General features: G+C 30.9%; 1 protein-coding gene across 1 annotated transcript in view; it reads left to right on the top strand.

The window, feature by feature from the left end:
- Window positions 1–27927, top strand: part of LOC119687641 (guanine nucleotide-binding protein subunit gamma-e) — a 558820-nt gene that overhangs the window by 448741 nt on the left and 82152 nt on the right. The gene's annotated exons all lie outside the window — the stretch shown is intronic.

Here is a 27927-nt window from a genome sequence, read left to right on the forward strand (position 1 = left end):
TTCTACTGGATAGTTGCACACCTCACTGTTATCCTCGCAAATAATTCTGTCAAAACTGTAATAAACCTTTTTTTCACCAGCGATGCGATTCAATACATCGTTATTGATAAGTCCACAATCTTCATTAGTTGGAGCTAACACAACTGACTTCAACATTCTATCTGACAAAATGGTTTCATTAATATTTCCAAAAATATCATGTACTATGTTAGATTCAACACCTATCAAATTTGCTGGAATTTCTACTAAATCTTCACCATTGCCAATTCTCTTTAGAAATTCAACGAATTCCAACTCTTCGGGGAGTGCTCTCATATTTTGAGTTAACGTTATATGATTGAAAAACGGGAATTCTGCCCAACTCGTAATACAATTTTCAATCATTACTGCTCGTGATGCATGAGGAACAACGGGCAATATTTGTCTAAAATCTCAACATAATAATACAGTTTTTCCTGCAAAAATCATTTGTTTTTTTTGTGAATCGTCGCATAAGTCTTTCAACAACGTATCAATACATTTTATCACTTGTAACGGACAGATCGAAATTTCATCAATTATAAATAATGCCGCCGAATTAATAAATCTGGCATAACTACTATTTTTTTTATATTCGGAACTGTATTTTCCATCAGATTTATAGGCAGTTTAAAAACATTATGGAGTGTCTTTCCACCAATCAATAAAGTGGAAGCAATTCCACTAAATGCACACGAAATACAGCGAAGATTAAGGGAATTTAATTTACGAATTATAGCCGTTTGTGTGAATGTTTTCCCACAACCTGCATGGGCTGTCAAACAAAACACATTTGATCCTATATCGTGATACTGAACTTCACGAATAACTTTATCAATAGTATCACGCTGTTCATTATTTGCGCAATCATAAAGCTCATTAAATAAACATTCTTCTACAAAAGGATCAAAAATATCGAGATCAGCAAATTCTGGCATTATTGTAGGTGTACGCAAACCAAGTGACGTACATGTAACATTATGTGTTAAGAAAATATCCTCGATTTCCAATAATACTCTATTAAAAGAAACATCTACACTACAACCATCTCTAACGAAATCTTCACTTAAATTATCTCTAAATTCCACCCAAAGTGCTAATGCATTTGCTGGAATATTTAAGGCACAAATAATCGCAAACAAATTACGCATTCGTTTTGCTGAATTAACTGTCTTAGCTTCATTCAAACAAACTCTCCACTCATTATCATTGGACGCAATTCTCCTAGCATGACATGCTTCGATAAATGTGCTATAAACAATTCCATTGAATGTACGCACATCTTCATATGATTTTGGCCCTTTTACATGCAACAAAAGTAATCTTAAATGGAATAGCTCGATTTCTTTGGGAGACACCATATACACCCGAGTAATAATTTTATCTCCTACTCGTTGTCTTTTTTGCCAAGATTTTCTACTATCAATCCAAATGAATCACTTTGATTCAATTGAAAGAAAGCTAATAGCTTCGTAAGCTTAGGATTTTCTACTGCTTGTCTTTCTGGGCCTTCGCGAAATATAATATTTTGTCTTTGTGGCAAATGAATGTCAAGACGAATTATAATATGAGACTGAAAATGCATAGGAAATTCATATATTCGCCACATAGCCTCAGTTGATCCCACATATCGACCATTCAAAAAATTTCTAACTTCATCTACTTCAACTTGTACTTGTTGGTCATTTTCGTTTGTGCTTTCACTTTGAATTAAAACAGTTGCACTATCAAAACCCTTATATACATATTTATATATGTGTTTAATACTTTTGACGGAAGTGCACACCTCGACATTAATGTGACAATTATATTTTGCAAGCAAATATGGGTTGTATGGAACGATATAACGATTATCTAAAGACTTTCCTCTAACATCAACGGAAACATTATTATCGCGCCGTCTATACAACGGATAACCATTAACTGATTCTTTCGTTAATTGTACAAAATCCTTTGATAATTGTTTTGAACATTTTCCATCTTGCATACATACAGAGCTTGGATTCAAAACACCGCATGGACCGTGCATCATGTGGTTGACAACAAATTCATGTAATTTTGGCTGCAAATTTTCATCCGGTATCTCTGCATAAACTATTTTATCAATATCAGCCGGCCCGACAATTTTGTCATTTTCACATAAAGTTATCAAAATGTGAGCATGAGGCAAACCTCTTTTTTGAAATTCGATTGTATATATAAGAGCCTCAACTTTGCCAAAAATATATTTATTCCAAATGTCAAAAATGAGTTCTTTTAACTTCGATTTAAATACACGCACAACTATTTCAGGCCTGAAATGAGATGATTCATTAGGATCAATATTATATACAATTTCCGCCCAATTCGGATTGCAAGTCATTGTAACAAAAAGCGATGGCTTGCCGAAGTACTGAACAATTGACATTGCATCTAAGTAATTTTGATACATGTTTCTCGGAGACCCAGTGAAGGATGAAGGCAAAATCACTTTACGACCTAAGCTACCATCTCCTACTTGATTCGTTTGCAAATAATCACTAATATTGTTATACACATCTGCCCTCAAATTTACTTGATTCTGTCTTATAAAATGTAGTCGACATCCTTTTATTCTCACATACATATCAACAATGTATTGCAAAAATAGTTTTTGCGATTTATGCAAAAAGCTAAATTGATTCCTTATTGCAAATCTGAAACATGCAAATTGTAACATTGTAACTTTATTTCGAATCTGCCTACCATTAGAATTATGTTGCACGTTATGCGATATATTAACGTGCCAACCAAAATCTCCATTTGGGAATAGTAAAGGATATGCCAATGGTTCCAAAGCAGAATCTAATACTAATACATTCTTAACTACACCATTTGTTTTTAAAAAAGATATCATATTTCTCTCAAATGGTGGTTCACCATCTACAGTCGTAAATATTATATCTTCGTATATCTGTATCACGATTCCCGGTAATTGCCATACAAATCTCTTTTTGTGCATTGCATACTCTATCATAATGTTCTTTCATTGTACAAAATGAATATCTCTCGAATTGAAGTGTTGTTAATGTCGATTCAACCAATTAATTAACCTTAACTATCACACAATTCACAATTAAAATTCATCACAATTAAAATTTAACTATCACACAATACACTTGAAATTAATCTAAAAATTTCAAACTCATTAACCTTAACTATCCACATTTCACAATTAAAATATATCACAATTAAAATTTATCAAAATTAAAATTTATCACAATTAAAATTTAACTTTCACACAATGCAAATAAAACGATTGATATCAAAGGATATTTCCACTTCAATGCGTTTTTTTTATTCACAAACAATATTTGAAATTTAATGAGCATTAAAAATCTGATTGTAACAGAATCCACAAAGTCCAAACACACAAAGTCCACTTTTTTCCAAAAGTGGAAAAAAATCGCACACACAAATCGACCGTAAACAATACACAATTCGTCACAAAAAAAACTTTGAAAAACACATGTATTTTGTTGTTGTAGTCGCTAAATTTACGCCAACGCATTTTTAACTGTGTTTCCGTTAACGTACATGCGAAAAAATAACATTGTGTTCCTCTGCACATCTTCACCTTTCCAACGGTATAAATTTTATCCATATATATCAACGGCAACACAGTTAAAAAGGGGTAACAAACTTTTATGTTAGCGTAATTATATATAGATTATTATTTAAAAAATATATTTTTTTTTTTTTTATTTTTTTATTTTTTTTTATTATTTGAAACACAATATGTACAATAATATAAATACATGTTTCATTTGACTATGACTAGTTCATACAAAGAACTATCAAGCAGTTTTGTTACATTTCAGAATACTTATTAGAATTGTTAAGTTGTCAAAGGCTTGGTGTTAATATTAGTAATCTAAATTATTATTAGACTACTAATTCAGGAGTAGATCTGAAGGCTTTGTTCGTTAAAGTCTTCTCAGCAGGCCAGAAGTATTAGACAGATGGTTGACTGTCTCGTTTGGATGCTGTTGTAATCGTTTTTGGTGCTTTACCGCGAACTTTTGGATTACTGCAGCCACAGATTCGATCTTCAAGTCCCGATGGAGGTCAGTATTCCTAATAAACCACAGAGCGTTGACTTAGTTTCTTAAAACTTTGTTTTGAAAGTTTTGAATGATTATGGTGTTTCCAGTGGTAAGGATCGCTGTATCATCTGCAAACGTAGCAATAACACTTTCTGGTGGGACTTGTAGGTCGGCTGTGTAAATTAGGTACAGAATTGGGCCAAGTATACTTCCCTGTGGTACTCCGGCTTCAATTGGTTCAAGTGTTGAGTACGCACCTTTATATTTCACTCTGAAGAATCAGCAAGATAAGTAGGACCACATCATTTCGGATATTTGTCTCGAAAACCACTGTTCAATCTTATGCACAAGCCCTTTGTGCCAAACTTTATCAAAGGCTTTCGATACGTCTAGGAAAACTGCAGTGCAAATTTTTTGTTCTTCAAGTGCTCTTTCGATTTTGTCGTATATTCTGTGTATTTGTTCTACAGTAGAATGCTTTTTTCGGAACCTAAACTGATGACTCGGAACTATTTGATTTTCTGTGAGAACAATCTGTATTCTATTAAGGAGAATTCGTTCAAAGATTTTTGATAAAACGGGTAATAAAGAAATTGGACGATACGATGAAACTTCATTAGAAGGTTTTCCTTGTTTGTGTACCATAAGTACTTCCGCCACTTTCCAATAAATTGGGAAGTGTCTTAAGCGCAGAGCTGCATTAATTATTTTGCATAGTTTGATTATTCCTTTGTTAGGGAATTGGTTTACGATCTCAGCGGTTATCTGATCCCAACCCGGAGCCTTTTTAGTTTCATATTTCTTATTTCATTTTTTATTTCCCTTGGCGAAGTTGGTTGTATTTCTTCGTTTAATGGATTTAAATTAGACGTAGGAAGATTATTTCCATCATTACTTAGTGTAAATGTTGCCTTAAGAAATTTTGCGAATAAATCTGCTTTTTCTTCGTCACTTTTGGCCCATGTTGTGCCATCTGCTTTAATAGGAGGATTATGTTTTATAGGTTGTTAGGTTGTGCTTTCACGGCTTTCCACAGCGAGTAACCTGTGCATTTCTCATAGGAAAGGCTTCTAAGATTCTGTTGTATCTTATCGTTTTTAACATTATTGACAAGTTTTCGTAGTTGTGCAGTTTTCCTATTTAATTCCGTTTTATCAGTTGGTGATCGTGTTTGTTGCCATTTTTTACGCAATTTCCTTTTTTCCCATATTAGTTTATTTATTTCTTTTGGAAGAGTTGGTCTAATCTGGTGTTCAGAGAACTGAGAAGTACTCATCCATGCTGATTTTTGAATCTGCTGTGTAAATAGAAGAACTTCGTTATCCACTTCAGTCGCTGAGTTTAGATCAGAGTTAAGATTAAGAGTGTTTTTAAGGTTCAACCTAAAGTAATCCCAGTCAGTAGATCTATTTATTAGGTAAGGCTTCGGTTCATTTATGACTACACTTTTATTAATAGAGAGGTGCACAAGTGAATGATCAGAAGAGAGATCGTATCCATTTTCTATTTGTAAGAGTTCTTTCGGTATTTTTTTAGTTATAAAAAAGTCAATCAGATCCGGTATTACATCCACGATAGTTAGCTGGATGAGATTCGCCACAATTGCAGCATTTTGGTAAAGTTTCTGCTGGTTTTGTACAGCTTGTTGTTGGATGCTTTCCCGTACATTTCACACATCTTGCCATTTTTGAACAGTAGTTCCTTGTGTGACCAAAAGTTTGACAATTTTTACACTGAGTTATTTGGTTTGGTCTTTTTACTGCTTCAATGGAAACAATAGTAGCTAATATATTATTTATTCCGTAAACCTTTTTAATGTCTTCAATAGACTCAAAGGTGAGCAGAAACATATCTAATGGCTCCTTTGTTTTCCATTTAAATTTCCGATCTGCTCTTATGACTTTGAGCCCTTGTCTCTGTAAGTCTCCAACAATAAGTTTAGGTTCACAGGAGTGATGCAGGTTTTTAACAATAACAGGAATAGGTCTTGTTTGTTTATCTTTATATGAGTACCAATCTATCTTAGCATTAGACAGCAGCTTTGTTATGCTCCTGTAGTCATCTGCTTCCCTGGCATTGAGCTTATAATTCCCATTATTTATAAGCTTGAATCAAAAATCAGTTTTCGCAGTGTCTTTATGTAATCAGTAACTCCTGATATCATTATTGGAGGGGGAGAATGCACTTTGGGACCTTTAGTATTTAATAGAATTTCCGGTTTCGGATTGGCATTTGTATTTTTATCATATAAAACATGAAGTTCTGAAGAAGATTCAGCTTTTCGTTTTTTATTCGGACGTTTTTGTTTCAATATCCAGTCAGTTTCTAACGCCAATTCTTCGTCATCAGTGTGGTACTGAACACTCGTGCCATCTAATTTTGCATCAACAGCATTCTTATCAGTTTCTTTCTTTTGTGATAGTGTACTATTCTTTTCTGCCTTTAGTTTTTGATTTTCTTTTTTAAGGCTTTCACAACTGATTTCTAATAGATTTTTTTTTTCTGTTAAAAATTTAATGTTATTTTTTAACTCATTTAGCATGTTATCTTGAGTCTGATGCAAAGGCCTTTCATTTCTACATGAAGGGGATGGAATATTCCTCATGGCATCTTGCATCCTTCTAGGCTGAGCTATTCGCTGATCATAGTTCAAAGCCTAAAATAAAGTTTATGTCGATGACAGATTTGAAAAATGTCTGGTTGTTAAAGTGTTGTAGTTATCTTTCGTTAAAAAAATATAAATAAAAAAATATATTTCGATAACTAATTATTGCTAAATTGATGAATTTATTGATAAATTTTATTGCTATTGATATTATTATCTATTTTTAAAAGATTATAAATAACCCACAAGCTCAGGCTTTAAATTTTTTATATTTAGATTAAGATTTGAAAGTTTATTGTTAATTTCTTATCTTAAGAAGGATTCAATAAAAAATGAAATGAAAAAAAAAACAAAGTTATTCAACTTTTTCCATTTTTAAAAAATATTCTGATTTACATACAAGCTCAAATCAATTTATGTGTATAAATTAATATTTTATAAGTTAAGCACCTCTATGGTGTTAATTTGTTTAATCATTGTCAGGATGATTGCAATAGGATGATAATGATAATAAAGCAATATGGACGTCGTATATGCCTATATAGACACTAATTTACAATGAGATAATGACTCATTATAAAGTATTTTACACCGCACATTTTTTATTAGTTATCTATTGAGAATATCATAGTTTTCCTCATTAAATCGAAATATATATTTTAAGAGGTTTACTTAAATTTTCAAATTTAGAAATTTACCATTTTTAATAAAAAAACTTTTGAAGTATGAAAACAAAAAATATTTTTTTTTAATTTGCTTTGCTTTTTGTGGATTGCTGTATTAATCAAAATACTTTTTGTTAGATTTTTTTAAGACAAATCTAGAAAATTATAGCTAAAATAAATAAAAAAAAATTAAATGTGCTTTAATGAATTAATTATGCAAAATATATATTTACTGCTTGAATGGAACAAAATTTAAAATATTTTTTTTGTATTTACATTTTATTGCACTTGAGTTCAATTTATTTCTTATAATGGCTCATTTAAGCTTTCACAATTTTTTAATTAATATTTTACTATTATAAACTTTATAATTTAATGCAGAGTTTCGAGAGAAAATGTTAGCAAAATATTTTTAATTTCGTAGAATAATTTAGAACCAAGCGTTTTTAAGAATATTTGTATAAAATTCTTTTGAAAAAAACTAAATGAGAAATATTAAAACAAATTTCTTGCTCGACTTAATTAAATTATAATTTTTGTTTATTTTTTATATATTTTTACAAAATTGTTGAAGTTCGTTGAATTTAAAGTTCTCGTAATTTTAATTTTGTTTAATTTCGTGGCATACTTTCCAGCGTTAATGCCTTTCTTTTTTATTTGGTTTTGCTTGTTACAATAGATTTCGCATCTTAACCACCAACCCACAAAGTAACTTAAATAAGTAGTAGCTTACAATACTTAACTCATAAGCGCAGGAACTCAGCTACCCAGCAACCCACCAGCCCACCTAGGTGCCCGCCATTTTTTAATATTTTGTTACGTATTTTTATTTGAATTATTTGACCTCAATACCGCGATGTACTTGCTCCTATGCAATTGCTTACGTATACGCTGTAAAGTTATTATGCAAATCTACTACTTAAGTGTGTCGTGCATAATTTATACGTTATCCTTTGCATTTTATATTTTCAGTTATTTATTTTTTTTTGAACTTATATTTTAAAAAATTTGTGGCTTTCAAAGTAAATTTATTTTTATATATATTTCAAATTTTAATTTTATCTTTTTTGAAACTAATAAACTAATTCCGTTTTTAAACAAAGTATTTTTAAACTTTTTTTTTTTAATTAACTTTTATTTTATTTCTTCAAGCCACACTTTATTATTTGTTTTAATATTGTTTAGTTTAATTATTTGTTTTTCTTTTTTGTGATTCATTCATTTTATTATATTTTTTTTAATAGATTTTTTTCTTATATTCACATTTTTCACATATTTTCGTTTTACATTATTTATTTTTTACTGTTCTCATTTTTATTCAATACTAATGAGCTGAGTTTGTTTTTTAAGTGTGGCGCTGCCAATGAATTAAGATTTGCTTCTTAATTTCTCTGACTAAGGACTGTAATTCACGCGTTCAGTTTGTAGAAACGCGTTTTGCAAATACAATTTTATGGCGCACTCATCCTAGTTTAGTTAAAAAAGTTATTTCCTTTAATTTGTAAAACATATTCAAATTTTTTTGCTATATTTAGAAATGCAAATTTTTGCGTATGTTTCTTCAAATTAATGATGAATATATTTGTTCAAGAATGAATACAAAAGTTTACATAAAAACATAATAAAGTGCGGTGTTTAGAAAATATTTGGCTTGCTCCAAATGCATAGTAAATAACATAGAAAGTGCATTGTAAAAAAACAAATTTTAATGTTCTTATATTTTAGATATTAGCTGCGTTTCAGCAAACATGATCCGCTCAATTTTACATGCAAAACAAAAACAATGGGGTGAACCAGCAATTGATCTGGTTCACTTTCTGGTTCAATGTGGAATGTATGTAAAAGATAAAAGTGGAACGAATGAGGTTGCCAATGCGATGCAACGGTGTAGTAAAATTATAAATAAATCTACATTTATATTTATTTATTATTGATTTTATTTACTTATTTTATGTACTTATTTATTTAATATGTCATTATTATTTATTTCTTTGTTTGAAGTAATGTTTTAATTATTACCATTACTATAAATTAAAATTATTAAAATTAATTAAAATTATTACTTTAATTATTTACGTTTTATTATTATTAAAAAAGTGTTGTTTGATAATTTATGAAAATCAATTAACTTGAAATGAATATATAAACATTAAGTGGAATACATTTATTTAATTAAAAGAGAACAATACATAAGGAAATAGGCTCTCCAACATACACGTTTATAAAAAAACCATTGCAAACTGCTTGCAAGTTTAAGCTATATTCATGCTTCCTTTTGAAATAAGCCTAATTGCTATGGTGCGGTGCATTTATTTTAACATGAGTGCTGTCAATCACGAACGGAAATTTTGCAATTGATATAAGCTAAACACTATTTCTTTCAATTATTCTCCATACAGAAGCTTTTGGTATGCCAAAATAAATACCAAATTCGCGAAAAGTATTTGTATTTGCCATATAACACAAAAATATGTAAATTTCCTTCATTGCCCTCGTTCAATTGTGACCACCACGGTTATTTTGTATTTGCTGATTGGATTTTATTAACAAATCTATTAAAATATGAAACATAATTAATATATAGCAATTGTATTTTTATGCGCAAATACCAATCAAATAATCTTTAACGGAACAATTATTGATCGTTACCATAAAATTTCCACTATATCCATGCTGATGTACTTCATCCCTTTAGCTTAATACACTTGGACTAGTGTTTAAAAAGGTAATGGAAGAGTCAGTTTTGCTCGATGATTGTAATAAAATCTGCAATTTTCATTTATTTACTATAGAATTAAATTTAAGTTTTAAAGTAAATTCTAAATAAAAACTTACGTTTAATACTTCAGACATTTCAACAGATTTTATTTATTTTCCATTTTTTTGATATTTTGTATTCAAAATTTATCCACTTATTTTTTTAGCACCAAAATTATTCACATAAATCAAAAAATTTTGTACACAAACCCAACTGGCATATTTCATGCGTTGCCAATTATTTTCAAACGTGATCCGTATCGTTTCAGCAAAGATGATTCAGATCATTGAGCGGATCATGTTTGCTGAAACGCAGCTATTAATGAACTATTGCAGCAAATTTAGTATTATTATTTATTTGTTATTATGAGTAAAATCTATTAATAAATAATTAAAACATGGCAATGAGTACGTTTGTACGATGGCATATGAAAACCGCTACTACTCGTATTATAGTTGCATGACAATCATGAACAAAAATAGATGTGCGCCATGTGGCAGGTGTACTTGTTGTTACACATTTTTTGTGCAAACAATGTAAAAATTTTTTGTACCATATATTGAGACAGTAAATAGTGTTTGTGGTTTTTCTTAGTGCAAATACTATAGAAAATGTGCAACTTTAACCTTCGATATCTCGAGAAGTGAGATATATCGGTGTGTACTCTTATTCAAAAAGCCTGACTTTATTAACATCCGTTTTCAAATCGGCGTACCGGAAAAATTTGAAGTCGTGGCCAAATCAGTATATGCTTATTTGAAAAAAAATCAACTCTCAAATCATATGTGTCAACATTTCATTGCAATTTGACAAGTTCCTGCATAATTTTTAGTCGAAGCTCTGTTTCAGCAAAACACTGTACTTATATCATAGAAAAGTTCGTTCAATGATTATCTACGATTTTCGATATGGATTAGAAAAACAGAAGTGAATATATTTTCTTTAGGCGATAAAACCCCATCCTATTGTAAATTGCTGATGTCACGAGTGTGATCGTAGAAAAGTGACAATGCTTCATTAAAAATCATTTTTTGTTCCAGAAAATATTAAACATTAAAATAAAAATATAATTTTTGGTGTTAGTTCCACTAACAATAAAGAGCTATTGTATCATCTTTTAATAGTGAAGAAGATTTCTTCTAATTAAATCCGATACAATTTCACAGAAGCTTAAAAAAACGCATAATTATTTAATAAATACGTTTTAAATTGTGGAAAAAGACGAATATATAAACATGAGTCTAAAATTCAGTAGCCGTCAATTAAATGGAGATTTAATGACGATCCAAAACAAGTATATATTATGAACACTCGAAGAACTTAGAAGCAAATGATCCGCTGTTTATGTGAAGAACTAGGCCTATGCTAAAGAACATAATGCAAAGTAATTCACAAGTGTTGGGCACAATTAGATAAGTCTGATGGGTTGCAAACTGTCCCGGTCTTGTCAAATAGAGCTCTCTCATATCGACTCAAGCAATTGAATTATTGAGCACCCAAAGTACTACAATTTCCAACATTTGGGTCATCATGAAACTTTTGAAGCACTTTAAATTTTTTCTTGTCGTGGATTATAGTGTCAACCAGGACTGGCAAAAGCGATATATAACAATTATATACAAAATAATTCAGAAATCTTAAGAGTTATTAAAAAAAGCAATACGCCAAAGAAGAGAAGCTCTCTGTATTGTCAAATTATGTTCTCACAGATCGACGCAAAGAATTGAATTATTAAGTACAGAGAAGACTAAATAATTCAAATACTTATACAATATAAATACTTATATACCCTCCAGAAATTCAGTCAGCATGTAATATTTGAAGTATTTTAAGTTTTTCTTAGTTACCGATTATTTTAGTTGATCTAGAAAAAAGAACAATTTCTATTTGTTCTCATTTATTTCCTATATGTTTAATTTTCTAAACTTATCATTCCGAAGAGATAATCATCAGTGATAACTAAAACTATTTAATTCATTTGCACTCAGCTACGAGTATATTTTCGAGCTTTAAAAATAATTTATTTAAATTAATTTTTCATGTTATTATTTTTTTTTTAATAATTAGTATTTTTTTTACGTTGAATTTTAAGAAAATGTTTGCACTATTTTTCATCTATTTAGGCACCTTTTAATCGTAGAAATGAAAGGATTTAAAAAATCCGTAAGTGACGTGTAGAAGAAATAAAATTGAAATATCTTGTAACAAATATACTTTAATGCAATTTTTGAAGTTGTGAAAATGTATGAGATTAAGCATTTTTACGATCATATTATTATTACTTTTCATCTTTTTAAATATGTTTTGAACAGAATATGTTTTTTTGACATAAATTGCAAAAATTATTCCATGAAAAACAAATTTTGAGTCATCATATAAGTACAATACATATCAAATAATAAAAAATAACAATAACTTTAAATATGTATCTTTTCTAAGATATTAGAGTTTCTGAAGGACGTCGTTTTTATCCAAACTTTTTTTTGGCACGTTGTCTTGGTTAGTAATGAAAATGTACTTTACCCTTATTCTCTTCCTCAAGATTTGTATAGTATATTGGACTTAGAAATTACTTCGTTCTGAAATATCGGAAATACCCTGTATGTATATTTATCTGTTCAAAATTTGTATAAAACTTTCCTCTTAAATGACAACTAAAATAGAACATTATCCGGAAGACTAATTTAAACACACTTGAAATTGTAGTTGCTTCTCAACTCAGCCCATTTGGGTTATTGTTAGTTTGGCTACTATAATTTTGGCATAAACCAAGCTATTTCGCTACATTTAACGCAATATTAATTTAATTACAACTTCAGTTGTTACACTTCAACTACATTGCCCTTTTAAGTTGTTTATATTTCGCTTCGGGTCCTCAAATAATTAATATCCCCTCGCGAACAGTTCCGTTTATTAAATTTAAGTACCACTAATATCCTTTCGGTATTATTCTAATACACCATGAACAGAGCAGCTTTGGTTAGTGATACTGAACTTTATTTATGAAATATTTATTAAACCAATTTTGCTAAGTGTACCCGCAAATATTTACGCACAGATACAGATTCACATCCGTTACATGGTATACAATGATGTCGTCATGACTACAAGAAACTCACAATCAAGGTACTGGATTCAAATGTCCAGTAGTTGTGATTACAACTGCATCAACAAATCATTTCGTTAATTTTGTATTCTGCTTAGGGCAAACGACTTCAATTAAGAATGAATTGCCGTATACACAATTTTTGTTGAATATATAAATATTTAAAACTAAATTAATAATTAAATAGTAATTAATTATTTTAGATGTGAATAAATGATAACACAAAGAGAACGACAACAAAATGAATGCAGTAATTTTTAGATGGATTAATTATTTGAGAACGGTTACAAAGATTTAGATTTAAATGTCAGTTTTTGGACAAACCGAATTTTTAAATTGGAAAAGGAGTAACGATGGATTGATTAAACATTAAAACAATAGAAGAAAAATGAGTAGAAAAAATATAAAAACACCTTTTAGTATCCTTAAAATCAAAACTTTTCCTTTTTGAGTGATAACAAAAAATTATTTTAATTACTTAATAATTTATAAAAAAGATGCTTTTAAAGTTCCTTTTAAAGAGATAAGATTTTCAAATTAATTCGCTTCGTTACATAAAACGCAAACTTTGAAATTTTATTTTTTGCTTTGATTTATTTATTTTTGTTCTATTTTTTAAATTTTTATCTTATGTTCTTAATTTACTGCCAAATTCCATCCCATTTCCCTGCCACAATGAAGAAATTTATATGATAGGAATTCTTTCACTGTCAGAAGAAGTTGTGACCAACTAACCGTAGCGAGACAAACACCGGCAGGGCACTCAGGAACTACAACAACAGAAGTGGCAACGGTAAATGCATATTTAAGCAAAAATAGTAGCTTTGATAAAGCAATGTTGTCTATTTCTGAATTAGCCTGATCATTTATTTTTGGCGTTGCTTTGCGATTGCAAAAGTTTTGCATTGACGAAACGGAAATGAAATGCAATCCTTTAACGAACATTTGAAATAATTAATGATTTTAATGTTTTTAATGTTGTTAATGTTCTTTACAAGTTCACAAAATGCTATGAACTTGTATAATTATTAATTGTGACAATTATTAATACCATTTCACAAATGATTTCATAGTAATGCTACTTTGTGTAAATTGATGTAAAAATATAAATAAATATAGAAGAACATTTTAAATAAATATAAATAATAAAATAATTTAGAAAAGTTTTAATGAACTTTATTACAATTTTTAACTGGTTATGTTATATACAAAATTATTTTATACAAGTTGAGTTGTTTTACTGATTTAGTATATTTTCTTGGTTTACAAATATTTTACGACAAATTCTTATATAATATTTTTGATTTCGATTAGTAATAAAATTCTAGATAAAACCCAAAAATTTCAGGACGATATTGTAATTAGAAGTACTTTTAAAAATTTATTTATCCTTCATATCACACCAAACACATACACACAATTTTTCAGTCAAAAAAAAAAAGGAATATGTCACACAAATTTTATAATTATCTTGTAATGCAGAAAACGCAGTTTTATCTATGCTGTCTTCATCTATTTCTATTTGATGGAAACCTTTCGCTAAATCTAATGTGGAAAAATATATTGATTTACCTAATTTATCTAATATATCGTCAATATTAGGTATGGGAAATTTGTCATCCATGGTTACTTCATTTAACTTTCCATAATCTATAACAATTCTCCAGTTCTGTTTACCTGTATTATCAAGTTTTTCGGATACTATCCAAAGAGGTGACATGTAAGGTGAGGAACTATGCCGATTAATACATTAATTTAACATTTCATTTATTTGTTTTTCTATTTCTTCTTTATGTATTCGAGGGTATCTAAAAGATCTTAAATATAATGGGTCCTCATGTTTTGTTTTGATTTTATTTTTAATTTAATTTGTGAAAAAGAGATCGTGATCTTTTTTATAATAATAAATAATAATAATATGTGTTTAAATTTATTTAATAAGATATTTATATATTAATGTTCCTCATCATTCAAATGATCTAATATAAGTACACTATCTTCTACTGGAATTATTTTATTAACTTTTAATATATCATTATATACTTTTTCTTTTGCAACTTCGTTTAGATATATTATTTTATAATTTTTGTTATTTATTTTTATCATTTTGTTATTATAATCAATTACTGCTTTTGCTTGTTTCAAAATATCAGAACCTAAGATTAGATTAGATTGGATTATGCTGGCAGACCAAAAAGGCCACGCGAGTTATATCGCTAGTGGACGATATAATCAGCAAATACAAAACATCAGAAGTATAAACATAACTTAGAAGATCGTTTGTTCCTAAACAAACAATCTTCAGAATTACAATGTATTTTAATAGAATATTATATTGTGCAAATATTCTATACTACTAAACATTTTACGATGTATTATCTATTGTATTAAACAGGAAATAAAAAATCACTAAACATTTTAGCAAAACATTTTATATTATCTATTGTATTAAACAGGAAATTGAAAACAACTTAACATTGCAACTTTTTTTAGTTTCTATTTATCACAATAAAATGTATTTGTAAAAACAATGGGAGGAAAATCCCTAGTGCTGGGACTTCTGTCCTTTTTTTTAACCTTTTTGCAAATAATAATAAATGTAATTAAATGTCCACTAAAATTAGCAACATATTTCAACCTTGAGAATAAAATTAGTCTCAAGATAATTTTGTATAAATACAGAACATTGTTGTAAATAAAAACAGTCTTAAGATTCAATCACTCGAATGAACTTCAGTGATTTTAAGAAATAAAATAAATTGTTTTTTTTATATATAATATTTAAAAACAAAATTCGCGTAGGCCAATGAGGTCCATTTAAAGTCCTAACATATTTTAGCGATTGCGTGCATCACTTAAGATGTGCGTTTTATTAGCGAATTTTATTGGGATTTCAACAGAAACCTTAGGTATGTGCTCCAGTTCGGAAGAACTGACAGCCCCCAAATATTTTTTTCACGTTCTCGAGATAGCCGGGCAATTACACAGCAGATGCCCTAGAGTTTCCTTTGCATCCGGTTGGTTGCATTTCCTACAAACATCGTTCTGAAGTTTACAGGCATGTGAAGAGACCTGTCAGCACACCAATTAATGTTCTACATTTCCGTCGGCTAAACGATATAACATCCGGTGTATTTTTCCTCGTATGATTCTAACTATTTGACAGGTGGTTATGTTCCACCATCTCTCCTTTGCTTTCCTTGTCATGTGCTCCTCCAGAAGTTTATGAATTTGTTTCAGAGGTCTGAGTACTTCGCTCATCATTTCCTCTGAAAGTTTTATGCCATTTTTAGCAATAGTATCAACTATTTCATTTCCCTCTATATCTTTATGACCAGGATCCAGTACATACAAAGTCTGCGGTTGCAGGCTAGTCTAGCTATAGTTTCCTTGCATTTTGGAATATTTTCGGATAATGACTAGTATGACTTGATTGCCTTAATGGCTGCTTGACTATCCACATAGAAATTTATGCAGTAGTTTCTCGTTTCATCCATACACATAAGCTCCGCTGCTTTTTTAACAGCAAACACTTCTGCTTGGAACACGCTGCAGTAGTTGGGAAGTTTAAACGGCATTCTTATGATTAATTCCGCACAATAGATGCCAGCTCCTTGTTTCAGAAATTCGTTTATAAGGCTTCTTGTTGCTGTTAAATATTCCATTTTTGTTGCTTGTTTAAATATTAGTTTGATGTTAAAAGTTTTTTTGTCTTTATTAATTAAATATTTATTTAATTTTTTTATGACTTGTATTATTTCTTTGACTGTTGATTCCTTTTTAATTGTGATTTAATTTTTATTTCACAATTTTTCTCTAAATGTTTATCACTTCCACAATAGTTACAGTATATTAGTTTTTTATATGGTACTGAATTTGTTTTAAAAAATGCATGCATTAAAGTTTATTAAAATGTTATTAATATATAAAATATTTAATACTTAAATCAACAGTTATTTATTTATAATAATTTGTCAATTATTATTTCCACTTATCTAAAGATTTTTTTCTTTAGGTCACAATTTTCCAATTTTGTTTTAATATAATAAAACACATAAAAAAAACTTATTTGAAATAAAACTACTCGAATGAAAACTTTGTTTCAAATTTGTAATAATTGGTAAAGTTAAATCTGTTACAAAAGCGAGTTGGACCAAAACTGACTTATAAATTTTTTAAAAAGAGCTTTACAGCGTCAGCTCTTGTGTTTATATTTCGTAAATAATTTAAAGACACAATTCTTATATTTATGTTTAAAGTGCGATATTTTATGTAAAAATGCAATTCTTACTTTTATGTTTATGTTTGGTTTTCAAATATCGCTGTGACGCGGCAATCAAATGACAATTTGAATTCTTCGGTACAGGATGTATATATTAACAATATCTATTAATTGTTGCGCATTATACTGCACTGTGTTTGTGAGGGGGGCGTAACTGAGCTGTCAGTTCATGTTGTCGTGAAATTCATATCACGTTTACGATAGTGTATATAGCCTTAATGTTAGCAAGTATGTGTTGTATGTCTAATGTTGTGTTTTGTTATGTTGTGTTGTGTTCTGTTGTTTTTTTTTTCTGTTTTTTTTCAACGAGGACTCAAAAGCATCGAAAGCCTAAGTCAGTGCGAAACTTTAATCCGCTAAAAACATGTCCTCATGGCCGGAGGGAGAGTCCCTCCTGGAACTACCGTGAGGTGTTACGTCAGAAAGGTGTCCTGAGCATCAGCTCAAATCGTTAGTTATGTCGTCTGAGTTCGTAACTGTCCTTCTTGAGGTGAGACCTCTCTTGTGGCGCTCTCTTCAATGGCTCTAAGTTGAGTCATGATCCTCGAAGCAGCGGTCGATATCAATCGCCATGTATCCAGCGAGTTAATCATCTTTAAAATTAAAATTCTGATTTGGCTTCGTTGAAGCGTGGACAAGAACGTGGTTTGCAACCTTAACGACTGCTGAACAGCTGGGACAAAACGGATCTTCTTCATGTTTGAAGCGATTAAGATACTGTTTAAAGACTTCATGTCCGGTTAGGATCTGAGTGAGACAGAAATCCATGTCACCACGCGTCCTGTGTACCCACACATCAAGATTTGAGAACAGGGCATGTGTCCACCTCCCTTTTAACGAGTCATTCCACCGTTGTTGCCATGTAAGCATGGTAGTGCTGAATGCCTCATCCTTCGGCAATCTACTGTGCCAGACATTTCGAAGTTCGTAGACTAGTAAATCAGGCGGCGGCATACCTGCCATAACACATGCAGCATCGTCCGATAAAGTGCGAAAAGCACTGATTACACGTAGCGCTCTTAGCCGGTACTTACTTTTTGCGTCTGCAGCGTATGAGCTCATTCGCATATCGGAAGTCCAGATGGGAGCTACATACAATATTACCGAGCTGGTGACTCTTGCCAGGAGTTTACGCTTGGTGATTCATATACCTGAGGTATTTGCCATGAGTCGAGATAGGGCAACTGTGACTTTAGCAGCCTTCTCATTTACCGCCCTTAGATGGTCTTTAAAAGTAATCCTGGTACGAGGGCTGCTATATATATTTCTGGCCTAGCCAACACTAAGTGTTACCAGGTGCAATCTGACATTTCCATTGGAAAGGTTGACATATTTTAGGATAAAATCACTCAAAATGTGTTGTCATTCAATTGTGAATTGTTTTATTTACAGAGACTTGACAAATTCATCCCGGCCAAAAAATGGAATTAGCACGTGAACATTTTCGTGCAATCATTTTTCACAACTTTCGACGTGGATTATCACGACAAGAGTTCATTGATGAACTTAAATGTTTGTATGGCGATAAAGCACCATCCTATAGCGCTGTGAAAAACTGGTGTAATGAATTCAATCGTGGCCGACGCTCGCTCAACGACGAATTCCGTGAAGGTCGTACAAAAACGACCGTGTGGATCTTCGAAGCCGAGCCAAATCCAATGAAAGTTGTTCGTGGAAGAAGCACTTCGAAGCAAATGATCGCCTGTTTTATCGTCACGTGGCGACTGTTCCGATTTGTTTGCCTAATGCATTCGGAGAAATTCGAAAAACGAACAAGAGAAGACGAATCATTGCTCACCATGACAACGCGAGCTCTCACACATCGGCTCAAATCAGTGCCTTTTTGATCTGCCAAAACGTCGAATTGACGGGTCATCCGCCATACAGCCCTGACTTGGCACCCAATGACTTCTTTTTATTTCCGAACATCAAGAAAAAAAATGCGTGGTCAACGATTTTCGTCGGCATAAGATGATGTTGAAGCGTTCAAAAACCATGTGTTTGAGGTGTCCCAATCGGAGTGGAAAAAGTGCTTCGACAATTGGTTTGAGCGCATGCAAAAGTGTATAAATCAGGCTGAAGAGTACCTTGAAAAACAATAAAACAATTTTTAATGATAAATATTCACATTTCCATTATTAAGCTAGAAATATATATAGCAGCCCTCGCATCTATGAAAACACCCAGGTACCGCAGAGACTTCGAGGGTATTTCGAAACCACCGCTTAAAAACGAGAACACCTCTCGTTTTTTTCGAATACTGAGAAGCACTGCTTCCCTCTTTTGAACCGCCAGTTGGAATTCGTTTTAGCAAAGCCAACTGGTTACCTTGTGAACTGCTGCTGAGCACCGCTCCGTGATTTTTTTCTATCGTATTCGCATCGTTTCCGTCGTACATCGCATTTCACAGAGCAGGACTAAGTACGGAGCCTTGCGAAACAAGTAACCGTGTAGTGCTTGATTTCATCGCCTGCCTGGACCTGAAGCCATCTACCGCTAAAGCAGTTGCACATCATTCTCCTGAGGTACCATGGGACCCCAAATTCGTTTAGTGCTTGTGATATTCTCGATATGATATGCCAATTTGATGTGTTGAAGGCGTTTTTGATATCCAGCGTCATCACCGCACAGTACTTTTTGGTGTCTCCTTTCGATCGTTCACCGCTAGTGGCCTCACGGGCTATTTTGACAATTATATCAATGCCGTAAAACGTGGACTTGCCTCTTCGAAAACCAAATTATCGCTCACTAAGTCCTCCATGGTGTTCCAGAGACTCGTACAAGCGGTTGAGCATGACAGATTCCAAGATTTTTCCGAGTTCGTCCAACAGGCATATTGATCGGTACGCTGTCGGATCCTGCGGTTCTTTGCCCGGGTTAGAAATCAAGACAAGGTCTTGCTTTTTTCAAGAGCTTGGAAAAACTCCTTCCTCCAGACATTTGGTGAACAAGATTGCGATTATGTTTGGATCAGCTTTATTTGGCGAAATGACAGTAACACTAGGGATGCCGTCTGGGCCAGGAGCCTTGTTGTTCTTAGTATTCTATTATGTTGTATTGTGTTGTATGTCCAATGTTGTGTTTTCTTATGTTGTGTTGTGTTGTGTTGTGTTGTGATATGTTGTGTTATGTTGTGTTGTGTTCAGTTGAATTGTGTTTGAATTGTGGGTTTAGAATCACAGCGTTTGTGGAAAACGTTTGTAATAAAATAATGGCTGTCTCAGTCAGCACTTTTTTGTTTTGTTTATATGTACATAAAATTGAACTGTTCTTTTGTTTGAATGCTTACTCACTTTTTATTTTGAGCTCTAGAAATGAATCTGCTGTCTCTGTCAGCTGTTTGAGTATTTTAATAAAGTTGAGCAGAAACAAAATCAACAAAAACCAAAAGAGCGCGAGTTACATCCACATACCTCATATTTTTTATTTCATATTATCAGGACTCATTATCATAACAGAAAGCTATAGAGCTATAAAGATAATTTAGAAGATCGTTTGTTCCTAAACAAACAATCTTCAATAACATATTGAATTTCTATATGTTATTATAACTTAACATTTTATTATACTTTATTATCGTTGTCTGGTATAACCAAACAACGAAACATTTACGTTGTACTCTATTATCTCATTATATGTTTTATTATACTTTATCGAGAATCAGGATTCGATACTTCAAATCCTTGCTATAAATATTAGTAGAAAATAACAAACATCTACTTTACTCGACGCTTTTATTACTCTTTCTCTTAATTCTACCTTAATTTACATGTGTTTGCTTAATTCTACCTTATAACTACAATACTTATATACTATCATACAACTACAATACTTATACTACTACAACTCGGTCGTCCTGACCTCAAGGATCTCCTGATTCTTGATTCCTACTCTTAGATATTAACATTTTAGTGCTTTCATTAGTGTTAACATTTTTCTATCTGTCACCTGACACCATACATTTTTCAAACCACGGTTTCATATTTGAAGCTGCCCAAATACCTTTATACACCGTTTTAGAATGTTGGAACCCTTCTACATCTTCTATCACAAATCTATCATTCTTAAGTATTTTTGTGATTTTGTACGGGCCTTTGAATTTAGGTATCAGTTATTTTGAAACCCCGATATGAGTATCATAATTTCTTATCATCACATAATCACCTACTTTATATATTGTCCCTTCTCTACGCTTCATATTCACAACATTTTCATTATATTTTTGAACTTTTTATTGTTTTTCTTCTCGTCAGCGTCTTTAGCTTTGGCGTCAGTAGCCAGATGACGAGATTCATATCCAATGGTATTTGGACATCTCATCGATCAAGTATTTGAAATGATACTTGATATGTTTTGCACAACATAGTTGCGTCTTGAAGGAAAACAAATTTGTTTTCTTTTGCAACATTGTTGCCATAAGAAGTGCAGGCAGTAAACCTGACTGAAATTAAATATACAAACGCGCGTAGACGTTGTGAGATATCTTAATGCGCAATACATTGATGCGCATACTTAAGATACAAAAATTGTGTAGAACGGCAAAGTGCCGTTATAGTAATGCAGGGTGTTAACTTGCAAGTCTTCTTGGGGAGTAATTAAATTGTTTAACATTATCTAAACTGATCTTCATTTCACACTTTATCTCGGGTTCTTTGGACGCACTGGTGTCAGATAACATTTGGTAAATATCTCTTCTAACAACACTTTTGTTTTAAATTAGACTTCTGGACCAATATTACATTTTTCTTTATGTTCATCATTTATATCAATTGCTAAAATACTTTCTTCAAAAGTTTTTACACCGTCACAATTACTGTCATCACTTTACTTTATACTTTTTTGATATTTAAATCTACAGTTTTCTTTTGACTGCTCTTTACAACAATTTTTCTATATTATCTTTGCATTGCTTTTTCTTAAAAAATCTCTAACTAAGACTGCTTGGCTGCCCATAGAAGCATTAGCAACTACATAAAATTTAATCATTACATTTCTTTTATTCAAAAATATCAAACAATTTATTTCTCCAAATATTTTTAATTTACTTTTATTGAGGCCAAAATATTCTACATTCGAAATTTCATTTAACTTTACCGCTTCCGGTATACAATATTTTTTAAAAAACTAATTGGGCTGCCAGAGTCTATTAGGCATTCTAAAAATAAGGATTCTTTATACAAGCCTCTAATTGACATACGAAAATACCTTACATAATTATTTTGTTGTTCGTTGGCGTTGAATTTGTTACGGGGACAGACTGCAATCCGGTGTTCCAAACTACCGCATCCATAGCAAGCTCCGAATGGACGTTTCGGTTGACGGCACTCAGCGGCAACATGTCCAGTATTACTGCAGTTAAAACATCTTAAGCCTTGCTTTACACGCCTTTCATTCGTCGACACTCTCCTAGCAGTATTTTGATTAACATCGCCAAACGCTGCTACCAACTTTTCTTTTGTTTTGAACTGTTGCATCTTTGCAAGCATACGCAATGTATTCAACAAACTCTTCTTCCGATATATTTATCAGTAATGACAAAACAATTTTATCGTTGTATTAATCAACAAATTTTTCATCACCGGACCACAAACGTGTTTCAAATTTGCGACGCAATTGAACAACACTCTCTTTTGAGCCAAATACGGAAGTCACTTGTTCGAACAATATTTTATTACTTTGTGTGAGAACATTTGACATAGAGTGGACCCAATTTTGCCTCTACCTTTTGATTTTGCTATAATGAGTGTTCGAACTACACTGTTTTCTAACTCGTAAGCTTTTTTTAACGCTTCAAGTTGCGTAACCCAAACATTAAAATTGTTACCATCGCATTCCGGTAAAAATTCTTTTAATATTATGAGCGGAACTTCTTTTCTTTGTACTGAATATTCACATTCGCTTAAACTCGAAGTGTCTAATTGTAATTGAGCCATTTTCTTTGTCAATTCATTCTCTTTTTCAAACAGATCACGCTCTTCCTTAAGCAACTCAATTTCTTTTTGTATGAGTTGCATTTTTTTTATTTCTTCTTCTCTAATAGTTGTTTCTCTTTGTATTTTTGCTTTCTCCGTTTCTTTGTTATCCACTTCTTCCCTTACAATTTGATTTCGCTCGTTACTCATAATTTCACAATCTTGTACAACGAACTGCTTAACTGCTTCATCACATTCTGGCGTAACTGTTTTTTTCGTACTAATCGATGCACACTCACTGCGAATATGCTGTGGCACTTCTGCTAAGCGCTCAATCAACTGCGTTTTGTTTCCACTTACATGCAATTTCAATTTTGCCAGCCACTTTTTTAGCTCCTCCACCGTTAGATCATCAAAACACATAACGTCAGCTATGCCATCCATTCTTCACAGTTTTATACAGGGTTCGTATTTGCTCACTCATGAGCAGCTCAGGCTCATGAGCAAGAGCCAATTCTTATGTGAGCCCAAAATTGGCTCATGAGCGTGAGCCCAAAATTGGCCCATATTGAAGAGCTGCTCATGAGGTCTCACGAGCCGAGAGCTCACGAGCTCAACTGTTTAATAAAAAGCGATTTATTAGTTTATTTGCTTTATTTATTTTTATAAACGTTATATGTGAAAATATATAATTTGAAATTAACTTAGCTTATTATTATTTATATTAAAACAATATAATGAAACAATAATTTGAATTTGAAAAACAAATTTATAAAATATTATTATTTTCCACAAATAAACAATACAAATATAGTTATTGTTTATTTTAAGAATTGCTGTTTTGATTATTTCCATATTATAACATAGTTAGTTCAAGGTTATTAATATTTTAAATCTCTTTAATGACATGTTTTCACAAAGAAAAAATAATAATAAAATCTTAAATTGGGCGCATGAGATCTCATGAGCCGCAGATCATACTTTTGCTTACGAGCGTGAGTCCATTTATAACTTAATGACGGCTCTTGCTCGTGAGCGTGAACTCTGTAGTTGGGCTCGCTCGTGAGCGCGAGCCATTATATGAAAAGAATTTTTTGCTGGCTAATGAGCCGTGAGCAGAATGAGCCAAAATGAGCCGCTCATAGGTACGCATATACGTACTATGGTTTTATATAAAAAAAAATTGTATATATATATATTTAATTACACACGGGCGTTAAAAAAAAATTTTTTTTTCTTTTACTTAATCCCACTTCTGAATTTTAGTAGAAAATAACAAACATCTACTTTACTCGACGGTCGTAACGCAACTGTCCGCTTTTACTCTTTCTCTTAATTCTACCTTAGTTTACATGTGTTTGCTTAATTCTACCTTATGACTACAATACTTATATACTATCATACAACTACAACACTACTACTTATACTACTACAAAATATAAGCAAAGATGTTAGATATAAAGCGCGGTGCAGACTATCATACTGGGGTGTCATACGAGTTGCGCTCTCTCTTGCTCAAATTTCTTCTAGCGACCGAATTTGAACAGGTATAACACACAAGAGTCATTTACGCAAAATTTTTGAAGGGTGCTATTCGGGTGGTGCTGTGTGAAGTTTAAAATAAAATTTTAAAATCGTAAAATTGCAAAAATGGATAGTTAACATATAGGTTGCGCTTTGCTTATAATTAATTATAATTTTGTATATTGTATATATGACGCGTCCTTTTTTTGCGATCTTTATATTCACAGCTTTGGACATCCCACAAACAGCGATTACTTTTGTTAACATTCGATGAAAGCATCTAAAAATGCTTTATCTGCATCCATATTCATATTTTTTTTAGTTTTATTGGTTTATTAATCTTAATACTAAATAAAAAATACACATATCTTTACTTAAATATTAAAAAGTAAAAAGGTCATTAAGTATAGTAGTTAAAACGAAAAGATCAGTAAAGGACCGTAGTTAATTTCATTCACTACCTGGAAAATATCTTAAGATATTTTCCATAAATAGACCATACAAATAATAAAAGAATGGACATATCTTCATTGTCTTCATTTAAAATTCTTTTATTTTAATAAGTTTTAACAAAGAAAAGCATATTTAGAATATAGAGTATTGTATCTTAAATTTAGGTTATTAATTAATTGTTATTACGACCAATTTTCAATACGTTTTTTAATTACTAGGCTTAGATCGTTAATTTAACGATGTTTATATTTAGATAACAAATTACTTATAATAATCATTTATAAATAAAATAAAATAAAATGAAATAAAATATTCAATAAATTAAATAAAATATTTAATTGTATTTTAATTTTTTATAAGAAATTTATGTAAAAATTTATATTTTTTTAACTAAAATACAATTAAATATTTAACACAAATTTATAAGTGTAATTTTAATAATAATAATAAAAATAATAAATACATTAATAATAAAATAATAAAAAAACGTATTAAATTTATACTACAATTTTACACATATCGCTTGCTTACAATAAATTTGCAAGGCAAAAATGCTCTTGTATGACGTATGAATCATTAGGGGTGACAGACTATCATACGCAACACGTATGCGAGAGCTGGGCCCTGTTGCACCAACACTTTTCACTTTGCACTTTGCAAATTTTTATGAGTTTTTGAGCATTTTTCTCTCATTGAGAACATAAAGCATTAATTTGAGAATTGAGTTATGCAAAGTTTTGAAAACACTCAAAAAATGCAAAGCGTTGCACCATTGAGTAAAAATATTATAGAGTCACAATGCCATAGAAATTAATTTTTGTTCTAGGTATCTACTACTGGGTACCCAAATCACTCAAATCTCTGCCGACGTCGCTTCAGTCGTTTTTGCTTCATACCAAAGAAGATTTTGCAATATTCTCTGCTTCATAGGTTCAAGAAATTTTTATATTTCTTTTTTGTGTTTTTTTCTCCTTTTGCTCTTTGAGGTGTTGTTATTGCTTTCTTGAATTATAATGAAAGTAGTAAAAAGAATTATTCGCTATTTTATATTCATTCATGCCTACTTGCTTTGTGTTTAAATATAAACATATGGACATTGATATTTTTGTATGTAATTTCGGGGGCAAGAGATATCAAAATTTTATTTGCAGCATTGAAACAATTTTTCATTGTGATGGCATTTGAAGAAAGAGTTATAATTGTTTTCGTAATTAATTGTTATTAAGTATGGATTTTCAATTTTATCGCATTTACATAATATTTATATTAAATCTTAGGAAGTAATACAATCATAAGAACACATGTATATAAAATTATTACCAATAATTCGTAAAACATTTTTTAAAAATTGTATGATTTAGCTTTGCCAAATGTATTACAATAAAATTATATAGAAATCGATTTAAGATTAAACCTTCAGTTTATATGGCAGTTTGAATAATTAACGCTATTTTACATATATATGCACTTAAAAGATACTGAATAAATATAAACGAAACATCAGTACAAGGGGTACAAGTGTATCGACTATTAGCTTTTGCAAGCGAATAATTGCCGAGAAATGGGGATTTATTTAAATAACTGCATAATCATTTATAGTTACTAGACCATTAAGGTATAATGCATCGCGCGTTTTTTTTACATTGTGTGCCCAGGAGGCCTAGTCCATGTTAACGAAGAAATTTTGTTTAAGAAAAATAATATAGAAAAGAGATTTTTTTTACTATTTCAAATTTTTTTTTTATTATTTGTTCTCTATTTCGTCCTCAAGAATTTGAAGAATTTTAGTTTTTTATATTAATATACATACATTAGTATTATCGACAAAAAGTTTTTTTGCATATAAATGATAAAAAAATATATTATCACACATAAATAATTGGAAAATAGAATGGTAACAAAGAAGAAAGAAAACAACCTGCAGAAGATTTTCCGAAAATACTCCTAAACCTGCCTAAAATCCTACCACAACAAGGCCCAATGACAAAACGACAACAAACAACGCTCAGGAATAGAGGAATACCACCACCAATAAGAGAACACATTTGTTAGTTCTTCCCGTTATTAGATATATATATGATACATTATTTTTTATTGTTTATATGTATAAACTGCTTTGTTAATTAATTGATCAATATCCCGTGAATAACCATAAAAAATAGCGAAAGTTTCTACGTAATAAATATTAATATTTACATATTTATACATATTTATTAACACATGTTTATTAATAACTATCTTAAAATTAATTCACTTAAACTATGTATTTTGAACAAAATAAATAAATAAAGTAAGTAGTTATGGTAATAAATAAATTATAAATAGATGTTATTAAGCCTGTATTAGGGCAAATTTGTAATATAAGGTCATATAACAATTTATGCCTTAGTCGATTTCACTTTCTCTACCATACAAAGGAATTGCTTACGAAGTAATATAAGCAGAATAAAGCCCAGCAATTCAATTCGATGAAGTCTGCAGGTCCCAATAAACCAACTCGGTAAATTATGGTAAAGTAAACTAAAATTTCCTAGGGTTTT

This window comes from Teleopsis dalmanni, chromosome X (assembly GCF_002237135.1).
Source record: "Teleopsis dalmanni isolate 2A chromosome X, ASM223713v2, whole genome shotgun sequence".
Classification (NCBI taxonomy): Eukaryota; Metazoa; Arthropoda; class Insecta; order Diptera; family Diopsidae; genus Teleopsis; species Teleopsis dalmanni.